Here is an 11,526-nt window from a genome sequence, read left to right on the forward strand (position 1 = left end):
GTTCATGGTTATCACCTTGAGTGATGTTTTCCGACAACGGTCTACGGGCACCTATAGACCCATTCGACAACCGGCCGTACTAACATCCACTCCCTATGGTTAATCACTCATGCCCCCGGGTATAGAGGGAACTGTTGTGTGCAAAGGTTTGTGTGCAGTTTTTATTTCAAACAATTGCGGAATTTAAACATACAACAGTTATTTAAAGCCATATAATAAAACATATTATCATACAAGCAAGGGGTAATAAAGTAATTTTAACTATTATTTGTTAAAAATAATCTGTCACTAAATGGGACTGACTCTCGAGGCTTCCCCAGCGGAGTCGCCATCTGTCGCCACCGGCCCGAAACGGGCTTTCGGCATTCGCGAAGGATGGTTGGACTCGTTTAATTGTTTAAAAATATGGATTGCTAGAATGACGTATTCTCAAACTGAGACCTTGTCAAACGAGCAATTTTATTAAATGATTCACCAATCCATATTAATCCCAAGCGGGACCCTCCATGGATTAGTGGTTTTCGTAAAAGGAGGGTTCGTGGAGTCGCCACCAATGTTTTACTCAAAACATTGGAAAAAGGGATAAGGCAATTGATTTAAAAATCAACTTTGGCCATTACAACCAGAGTTGGGTAAGGGAGTCGGTTACGCGTGGGGAAGGTGTTAGCACCCCACGGCGCCCCTTTCGGGTTCCCTATGACAGATTATTTTTAAAAGAACAGTATAAAATTACTAAATTACCCCTATTTATTCTAAACAATTATAAATTGACTATCTACATGATGACAGTTTAAATATGCACACAGAAAGCAGTAAAAGGAAGGATTGAAAGGAAACCTCTTGAAGCGTGCTTTTATATATTGCAAAGAACTGGGAAGCGTTTTGGCGTTCCCTCGCTCTACAAGCCCACTCCTCGCTCTCCTAGAACAAAATTTTAACTAAGGGAATCAAAAGATTTCCCCTCGGCTAGGTTCGATCCTCAAGCAAAATGGCTCGGGGCTCAAGAACTTCGTCGGATCGACTCCCAGAGAGATTTCTAGGGCAGAACACTGCTCAAAAACCCCAGAATACTCAAGGAGGGAGTCAAAACTCAGTGAAAAAGTGTGGAATGACGTCCAATTGACGTCATATTTATAGGGAATAGGCGCAATACGGCCTACAGGGGCAATACGGCCGTATTGAAATTTTTGAACTTCAATACGGTCGTATTGAAGTTCAATACGGTCGTATTGAAGTTCAGAAATTTCAATACGCCCGTATTGAGTTCGCTGCGGTTGTATTGAAGTGTCAATACGGTCGTACTGACTTCAGTATGGCCGTATTGAAGCTTCAATACGGCCGTATTAAGTTCAGTACGGCCGTATTGGGCTTTTTCCCTCCACTTCTTTATTTTGAGCTATTCTAAGACCTCTAGACCTACAGAGAACCCTCCTAGGGCCTTCGCGGAGTCCTTCTGGCTGATTATCCTTCAGTCTTCGAGAGTCTTCAAGCTTTATTTCCGACCCGGACAATTTTAGGGGTCTACAATTCCAAAATCGGAACGGGCCGTTCCGAGGCTCCCAAAAAGCCAAAAAACCTAATTTGGAACGGTCTGTTCCGAGAGTGGAACGGGCCGTTCCAAGATTGGAATAGGCCGTTCCAAACTCCTCAAAAAAAGGGTAAAAGCTTATTTGGAACGGGTCTGAAACGGGCCGTTCCTAAATCTGGAACGGGCCATTCCAAGGCCGTTCCAGAGCAATCATATGTGCTTAATTTGGACCCCAAAATGGGCCGCTCTGAAATCAGAACGGGTCGTTCTGGTTCCCCAGAACGGGCCGTTCTGGGGGTTCCCCAGAACGGGCCGTTCCGGTTCAGAACGGGCCGTTCCAGGGTCCAAATTAACCCACAACGGCCATATCCAGAACGGCCATTCCGATTTTGGAATGGGCCGTTCTGGACCCCCTTCCTGAAGTCTATAAATAGACAGCTGGGGCTCATTTCTCAGGACTCCAAAAATTTCGTTCAAAGCTCCATAGAGCACGAAATTTCTCTCTTTTTCTCTCTTCCCCTCTCTGTGTATTCCTTGAGATTTTTGTGAGGCATTGTAATGTGAAGGGTTGCCAAAAAGCACCCAAATCTCCATCTTTGAAGATTAATAGAGCTCGTTCAAGAGGTATTTCAACTAATTTTCTTCTCTCTCTTTTATTTCTTATTTTTAATAAATATTATTTATAATAAAAATAATCATGTAAACATTTTAGGATTAATTGTATAATTTAAATTTCAAGCATGTAAATAATTATTAATAAAGGGGATTAAATATTTTAATTATTAATTCTTATTACGTTATCTTCATCATAGGGTACCGGTTTAGGGCGTTGTAGGGGTGCTTAATACCTTCCCTACACGTAACCGACCCCCGAACCCAACTCTGGTTATCAAGACCATTATTGGACTTTTAAAAAACTTTTTCTTTTTCCAATGTTTTGAGTAAAATATTGGTGGCGGCTCCATAGAACTTATTTTCAAAACCATTAATTAAGGATTAGTTTGGTGTCCGGGCATTCCTTAATTGATGAGATCTTTAAAAGGATGTCTAAACCATTAGTCACGAGATCGGAAATTTTCGGGTTGCGACACCCCAAACTGAATCTAAACCACTCAAAACTTCATTTACAACATCAATAGGCCAAATATAACAATTGATCTCGTATGCAATGACTATTAAAAAAAACCCCTACATGAAGCATATTTTAAATTCTCAACATCAAGCCCTCAAATTGGCTTTCCAACTCAATATTCAACATCAATAAACTCCAAAAAGAAAAAAACCTCTTTTACGTTAATTAATTCTAAAAACTAAAATTAGAAGAAGAAAAACACTACTACAAAAACACTGTTTAACATCGCCATATTTACATCGGTTCTAGTAGAACCGATGTAAATCATAAACGCGGTGGCAAACTTGTAAATAAATAAAAAATATAAACATATTTACATTGGTTTTGCTTAAAACTGATGTAGAAATGAAATCCAGGAGTTGTTCTACTTCGGTTTTGCTTATGATCGACGTAGAAACGAGACTATTCTCGCGATGGGGAAAATCCCTCCTTCATTCCGCTCCACAATCGCGAACCCCAACCCCCTTCTCCCTCCAAACAAACACCAACCCCTTCCTCCTCTCCCTTTCTTCAAATCCCCAAACCTCCTCCTCCGACCCCCGCTTCCCCAACTCCCTCCTCCACTCCTACACCGCCGTTACTGCCTCCCCCTCCGACTCCCTTGCCTTCCTCTGCCACATCACCCAAACCCATTCCTCCCGTCTTGGTGGTTCTTTTAGAAGAGCAATAAACCTACCGTCCTGGTGGTTCTTGCTCTTCCTCCCAACAACCACTCTCCGCACCATCCACACCCAAATGCGCCGAGGGAGAGCTGCCGCCACCCACCATCACCCTCCGCCCAAGGAGACGCGCTTCCGCGGCGTCAGGAAGCGCCCCTGGGACCGCTTCGTAGCCGAGATTCGAGATCCCTGGAAGAAGGCACGCGTCTGGCTCGGCACCTTCGATTTTGCCGAGGATGCTGCCCGGGCCTACTACAACGCCGCCCGATCCTTTCGCGGGCCCCGATCCCGACCAGATTCCCCTCTACCAGGCCCATGGCTTCTCCAAGTTCGAGCCCGTGGTCCAGGTGAACTGGCCCACCACCAGCGGCATGAGCAGCACCGTGAAGTCCTTCAGCGGGCCTAGGGTTCCGTCTTCTCACACCATCCACCCTCGTAGGCCCGTCAACCCTATCGCTCCCCCTCTAGATGATTAGCACAACGATTACAATTCCTCCTCCTCCGTGGTGGACGACGACGAGGACTGCGTCCTTACCTCCTCCTTCTGGCAACCGCTGCCGTTCGATCTGAACCTCCCTCCGCCTGGTGCCACCGATGACGTCCCTGCGACGGCTCTCTGCCTCTGATGGATCTGGTCGGTATAATCCTCCTTCCTAGCTGTCGTTTAATTAGTTAATGTTTCGGAGTTGTTAGAGTAATATAGGATCGAGGTTTGTGTGGTGGTTGTGTTGTTGTAAGTTATTTGGATCCTCTGTCATATAGCATTGGACCTCATCTCATAACTGGTTGGTGCTTATGCTTTCTTTATGGATCTGCTTCTTACTTTACCCATTAGAACTCACTCTTTTCCCCCTTTTTTTGTACAAACTTATGCCGATCAGATCATAGAATAAATCACATTCTAATCCCATTGCTCTTCCTCTTGTTTAATCTGTTATGTATGCATCTGTTAATAAAGATGAGTTGCTTCAAATGGTTAGATTTGGTGCTGAAATGGTTTTTAGTTCCAAGGACAATACAATTACAGATGAGGATATTGACAGAATTATTGCTAAAGGAGAGGAAGCAACAACTGAGCTTGATGCTAAGATGAAAAATTTTACTGAAAATGCTATCAAATTTAAGTGGATGACAGTATGTAATCTTTGAATATAAATTCTGCTTTGCTAACAATAGTTTGATTGATGTCTTTAAAAATCTATTTTGTTGTTTTAATTTATGTAGTGTATAGCCATCAGTTTTATATTTTTCTCTGCATATTTGTTAACATCATTCAAAAGAGAGAAAATAAATCCCATTGAAGACTTATCCTTATGATGGAAAAGTGAACTAGTTAATGTGTCATGGTTTTTGTTTCGTATATTAGTTTTGGTTGCAGTTACATAAAAGGTAGAAGTTATTTGTTTCTACACTTAATGTTTACGGAGGCTTCTTTGTTATTAGAACTTGCATACAAGCTAAAGTTTTCAACTGTTGTTTAGGTATTTAATATTGTCTTTAACTTGTTTGAATGTTTGAAGATACTAACATTAATATTTTTTATCTTGTAGCTGCTGATTTGTATGATTTTGATGATGAGAAGGTAAGTTGACATTTTATATTTGCTAACTATGGACTATGAATTTATGCATCAACTCTTTCCTGCCCCTTTGTTTTTAATTGACCTCTGGGTATTTTTTTTCTTTAAATGCATGATGAGAACAAATTTGTTTTCAAAAAAATTGTGAGTGAAAACTGGGTTGAGCATCCAAGAAGAGAACGGAAATGCAAGTAAAAATTGGCCTTCGTTCTGTATATTGAGTTATTGATTTTCTTTTTCTACAATGATGTATAATTTAATTTTTTTTCTTTTTTTGGTGGTGGTGGCTCTAGTTACTCGGAGTCTGAATTAATTAGTCATGAGGTTTGAACAATAAATTTTAAATTAATTAGTCTTGCATTAGTATCCCATGCTTTCAGGTTCTTATACTGCTAGAAAAATTAATATTTGTGACGAATTTTTGTGATGGAAAAAATATCGTCACTAATAGTGACGAATTTTGTAAGGGAATTTTAATTTTTGTGACAGATTACCATTTATTGAAGTTTGTGACGGATTAAATTTTATCTCTAAAAAATCCGTCACAAAATCCGTCACTAAATAAAAAATAAAATTAGTGACGAATTTTGTAACGGAAAAAATTTTGTCTCTAAAAATTCCGTCACAAAATCCGTCACTAAATAAAAAAAATTGTTACGAATTTTGTCACCAAATTTTTAGAGACAAAATTTAATCCGTCACTAAATAAAAAAATAAAATTTGTGACGGATTTTGTGACAGATTTTTTAGAGCGATGTGTAATACTTAGTAAAAGTTACATCGGTATTAGTATAACCCTCATCTCTCTCTCTCTCTCTATATATATATATATATAGAGAGAGAGAGAGAGAGAGTATATATATATATATATATATATATATAGAGAGAGAGAGAGAGAGAGAGAGAAAGAGAGAGTGGAGGAATTAAATAACTTACAAAATAACTCTTGGTAAAGTAATTCTGCTCAATAACTCATGGTGTGTGTTAAATTTTATTGATCCAATTGTTAAATTAAAAGTTATTAAATTTTACTAATAATTAATTTAGAAAAAATTAATTAGCTTTAGAATAAATTATTTGCTAATTAACAATACAATTGAAACATTAATTATTTTAAATTATTAAACTAAAATCTTATTGACAATTTACTATGTGTTCTTAATATTTTTGTATAACTAATATCTGATTTTAAATTTGATGTGAAAATATTATGATATAATTAGATAATATTTTAAGTTAGTATTATATTAATGGTTGATAATTAGAAAATAAAACAAGGATAAATACATTTTTTTAATTTTATATATTTGATTTAAGATAAATAAATATATTAAATTATTTAATAATTTATTTAAAATGTTAAAATTTAATTTAAAAGTATGTAATAAATAAGTATTTATAATTTTATAAATTATATTATCATTATGAATTATAAAAATAAATAATTTAAATTATAATTTTAAATAGAAAGAAGTAGATTGTTATTTATAAATGTAAGTATATATAAATAAAGATTAATTAAATATATTATTATTAATATTCGTAATACAATTATTATATATTATTATATTTTATAGTAATCTAAGGGTTAGATTTACAAAATTCACATTTAATATAATGTTATGGAGTGGTGTGTAATACTTAGTAAAAGTTATACAGGTGTTAGTATAACCCTCCTCTCTCTCTCTAAGAGAGAGAGATAGAGAGGGAAAGAGACAGAGTGGAGGAATCAAATAATTTAAAAAATAACTCTTGGCAAAGTTATTCCGCTCAATAACTCATGACGTGTGTTGAATTTCATCGATCCAATTAATAAATTAAAAGTTATTAAATTTTACTAATAATTAATATAAAAAAATTAATTAGCTTTGAAATAAATTATTTGCTAATTAACAATATAACTGAAATAATAATTATTTTAAATTATTTAACTAAAATCTTATTGACAATTTACTATATGATCTTAATATTTTTATATAACTAATATCTGGTTTTAAATTTGATGTGAAAATATTATGATATAAATAGATAAGATTTTAGGTTTGTATTTTATTAATGGTTGATAATTACTAAATAAAACAAGGATAAATACATTTTTTGAATTTTATATCTTTGATTTAAGATAAATAAATATATTAAATTATTTAATAATTTATTTAAAATGTTAAAATTTAATTTATAAGTATGTAATAAATAAATATTTATAATTTAAAAAATTATGTTATCATCATAAATTATAAAAATAAATAATTTAAATTATAATTTTAAATAGAATTAAGTAGATTGTTAATTATAAAATTAAGTATATATAAATAAATATTAATTTAATATATTATTATTATTATTCGTAATATAATTATTATATATTATTATATTATTATAATAATCTAAATGTTAAATTTACAAAATTCACATTTAATATAAAGTTATTAAGTGGTGTGTAATACTTAGTAAAAGTTACACCAGTATTAGTATAATTATTCTCTCTCTCTGAGAGAGGAGAGAGAGATAGAGAGTGTAACATCCCAGTTTTTATTATTATTATATGGTATTTGGTCATAATTTTGTGATTATATTTTACTTCAATTGTAGCTAATTCACATTTCATTTATGCTTAATTGTAGGCTTTAGAAATATATGTATATTGTTGGGCTTAATTAGATAGTTGTAAACTTTCTTTTCAATAAAATCGTTTTCGCTGGGCTGACTGGCAAACCTCGGTGTTTAGGGCATAACTTGGGCTGTGATGGTCCAAATGATACAAACTTGGTGGCTATGGAAAGATAAGAGAAAATCCTACAACTTTCATGAAGGAAATATTTTCAGATTCGGCTGTCTATAAGGTCCAAATCAGTAGCTAAAGTCGATGAGGAAAAGAACATGGCACCAACTCCATTAATTCATCCCACCAACTTTAATAATTCATCTCACTAATTCATTCCACTTAGTTTTGTCTAAGATTTTTTCATTATTTTCCATTTTTTTTAATGTGTCTTGAAGGCTATAAATAGCCCTTCACTTCTCCATTGCAAACCATCCCTCAATTCTCATTCTCTCTTCTCTTATACTCTCTTCTTCTCCTCTTCTTCTCTTTGAAGACCTAGAGGAATCCATAGGAGGTGGTTCTATCCTAGTAGAAGGAGCCTAGAGGAGGAAGCTCTTCTTTAGTTTCAGCGCTTGTCATCCAGGTAAGGGGGGGAGTGAGAAATCTCGCTCTGGGTGTGGGATTGTATGCTGGGTAGTGGGATTGGCCCCCAATCCTGTGTTTGTTGTATGTTATATTGTTTGTATGTTCTAATTGCTTGGTTAATATGTGTGTATGAATAGAAATTCTGTTGAGATTATGATTGTGAAAGTTATGAATATGATATGATAATGTGAATGTGATGTTTCTAATGATATGATGTGATGATGAAATATGATGTGAAATGACCATGAGATATGATTGACCATGAGATAGATAATGTGATAATGTGACAATGAGATATGAAATGTGATAAAGAGAAATGACCATGGAAAGTGATAAAGTGATATGAGAATGCATAGAGTCTTGTTTGACATGCATCATTTGCATAAAGTGATAAGGGTACGATATGGAATACGCCGCCAGAGAAGGCCCCCTAGTGTAAAAGCTGTGGGGATCAGTCCTTGGGGATGGCTCGGTTTGGAAGTCCCAGTCTCGCCCATTGTGTGCATGGGATGTATCTTGCGCGGCTTAGCTATCCCGACGAGACTCTGGTAGTATGTCCTTCTAGTGAGAGTGCGCAGAGGTTGTGTCCCGGCATGTACTCCTAGACTACTCTTTGTGTATTGCTAGCGGCAATATACTACGTGATAAGTGACTGGCGCCACATGCATGATAAAATGTAGTCCGTGTCCATACATGTGTCTTTTGATGTTATATGACAAATGAATATGCCTTGAATGAGTAAGATGTGATATTGTTATTAATCTATGTTATACATATTTTGTTTGTGCTTGGCTATTTGGTATATATTTCTACACTGTGAGCCGAGTGAGATGTTTTCTCACTCCCTTTTTCTTTGTGTTGTTTTTCTCTGACTGTTATACAGGTGATTATCAGTATGAGGCTGAGAATGTTGGTCGTGAAGCTTAGGCTTCTTTATGGGCTATGCTCTGATAGGACATGTGACATCGGGGCATAGATAAGATTAGATTAGGATGTTAATGTTATTATTTTGGAAACTTGAGATTTATTTCTTTGTAATTTCTGCTGATTGTGTATGTTAAAAATGTGATACTCTTTAAACATGTTTGATTATTAAATGTTATATTTAAATTTATTGAGTTATGATATGCGGGGTAGAGGGTGTCACATTTAGTGGTATCAGAGCAGGTCGATCAAATCGACCGTGAGTTATGAGTCTATTGTGCTTGTGTGATAGTTGAGAAATTTATACTAGCATGATGGTTGATTATGTTTGTTGTCATGTGTACTATTTTCTTAGATTATGGCTGGTAGAAATGATCGTGCAATTGCTGATGCTCTTCAAGCGTTAGCACAAGCCGTGAGTAACAATAATAGGGCTGAAATCACTCCTAACTGGTTAGAGCGATTTCAACAAAATAATCCACCTACTTTCCAAGGAGGATATGACCCAGATGTTGCGATGAATTGGCTAATGGAAATCGAAAAGATTTTTAATGCCATGGAGTGTCCTTTCGCTCAGAAGGTGAGGCTGGCTACCTTCATGTTGACTGCTGATGCCCATTTTTGGTGGGAAGGAGCTCTTCAAAGGATGATTGATGGAGGAGTGCAATTGAATTGGGACAACTTCAAGAGAGTCTTCCTCGAAAAGTATTTCCCGGATGATGTAAGAAGCCAGAAAGAAGTTGAATTTCTCGAGCTGAAACAAGGAAATGATACAGTGGCAGAGTATGCTGCAAAATTTGATGCCTTGGTTCGCTATTGTACTCATTACCATGGTGAGGGTGGTGAAAGGGCTAAGTGTATTAAGTTCGTGAATGGCCTTCGTCCGGAGATAAAAACAGCAATTAATTATCAAGAGATCTATCACTATCCAACGCTTGTCAACAAGAGTAGAATCTATGATCGTGATAATCGTGCACGTGCTAGTTTCTACAAAGGGGCTGGAGGTCCTATACGTGCTGCAGGTTCTAGTGCTCTGGGTAAGAGTAAGCCTTACTCTGTTCCTACCAAAATTCAAGGAAATCATGCTAAGAGTAGATCCGTTGCTAGAAATTCTTTCGTAAGTGGTGCTGCTAGTGTAGGAGGCTCTGTTTCTACCCCTACTAATCGATGCAAGAAATGTGGGCTGCGTGGGCATGAACACTATAACTGTCCCGACAAAGAAATAACATGTTTCAATTGCAATGGCAAAGGTCATATTAGTACTCAGTGTCCACAATCGCCAAAGCAACGTATGATGGGAACAGGAGCTAATTCTCAACCTAAACGTCCAACAACTACTGGAAGAGTATTTGCTCTTAGTAGTGCTGAAGCTACTCAGTCCGATAATTTAATACAAGGTATTTGTTTCATAGCTGAGAATCCTTTGGTTGTACTGTTTGACTCTGGTGCAACTCATTCTTTCATTTCTTTTGCCTGTGTCCAAAAATTGAAATTGCCAGTGTCTTATTTGAGCTATGATCTAGTGGTAGAAACTCCCACAGAAGGTCCCATATCTACTTCTAGTATTTGCCTCAAATGCCCAATTGCTATTTCTGAAAGACAGTTTCTGGTTGACCTTATCTGTTTGCCTCTTAGTCAACTCGATATCATTCTTGGAATGGACTGGTTATCTTCCAATCATGTCCTACTAAATTGTTTTGAAAAATCCATATCTTTTGGTGAGAATAAGGGCGCAGAGTTTTTAAGTGCTAACAAAATAAAAACTTGTTTAAAGGAAAATGAAAAGGTTTACATGATTCTCGCCTGTTTAACTCTTGAGAAAGACCATGAGCCTAGTAAGATTCCCATAGTAAGAGAGTTTCCTGAAGTTTTCCCTAAGGACATATCTAGCTTACCACCTGAGAGGGAGATTGAGTTTTCCATAGACTTAGTACCTGGTACTGCACCCATATCCATAGCACCTTATAGAATGTCCCCTAAGGAGTTAGCTGAACTCAAGAAACAGATAGAAGAACTTCAAGAGAAACAATTCATTAGACCTAGTGTCTCACCTTGGGGAGCGCCTGTTTTGTTGGTCAAGAAGAAAGATGGGAGCATGAGGTTGTGCGTAGACTATAGGCAACTAAATAAAGTAACCATCAAGAATAAGTATCCATTGCCTAGAATAGATGACCTTATGGACCAGCTAGTTGGGGCTTGTGTGTTTAGTAAGATAGATTTGAGATCAGGTTATCACCAAATCCGAGTGAAATCCGAGGATATCCCAAAGACTGCTTTTAGAACCCGCTATGGGCACTATGAGTATTTAGTTATGCCTTTCGGTGTAACTAATGCACCTGGAGTATTCATGGATTATATGAATAGGATCTTTCACCCCTATTTGGATAGATTTGTAGTAGTCTTCATAGATGACATCCTTGTATATTCTAAGACTAAGGAAGAACATGCTGAACACCTTAGGATTGTCCTTCAAACCCTTAAGGAGAAGCAGTTATATGCTAAATTGTCTAAGTG

The 11,526-nt window shown here is 36.4% G+C and overlaps 1 long non-coding RNA gene and 1 pseudogene across 1 annotated transcript; both read left to right on the forward strand.

The window, feature by feature from the left end:
* The first annotated feature begins 2,876 nt into the window (after window positions 1–2,876).
* Window positions 2,877–5,135, forward strand: LOC145952830 (ethylene-responsive transcription factor 3-like; annotated as a pseudogene).
* A 1,518-nt stretch (window positions 5,136–6,653) lies between these two features.
* Window positions 6,654–9,213, forward strand: LOC145952627 (uncharacterized). Its single transcript, XR_014430098.1, has 2 exons — window positions 6,654–8,086; window positions 8,972–9,213. It is a non-coding gene; the product is annotated as an uncharacterized LOC145952627 (long non-coding RNA).
* The last annotated feature ends 2,313 nt before the right edge of the window (window positions 9,214–11,526 follow it).

This window comes from Cajanus cajan, chromosome 10, assembly GCF_000230855.2.
Source record: "Cajanus cajan strain Asha chromosome 10, NIPB_CcT2T_4, whole genome shotgun sequence".
NCBI lineage: Eukaryota > Viridiplantae > Streptophyta > Magnoliopsida > Fabales > Fabaceae > Cajanus > Cajanus cajan.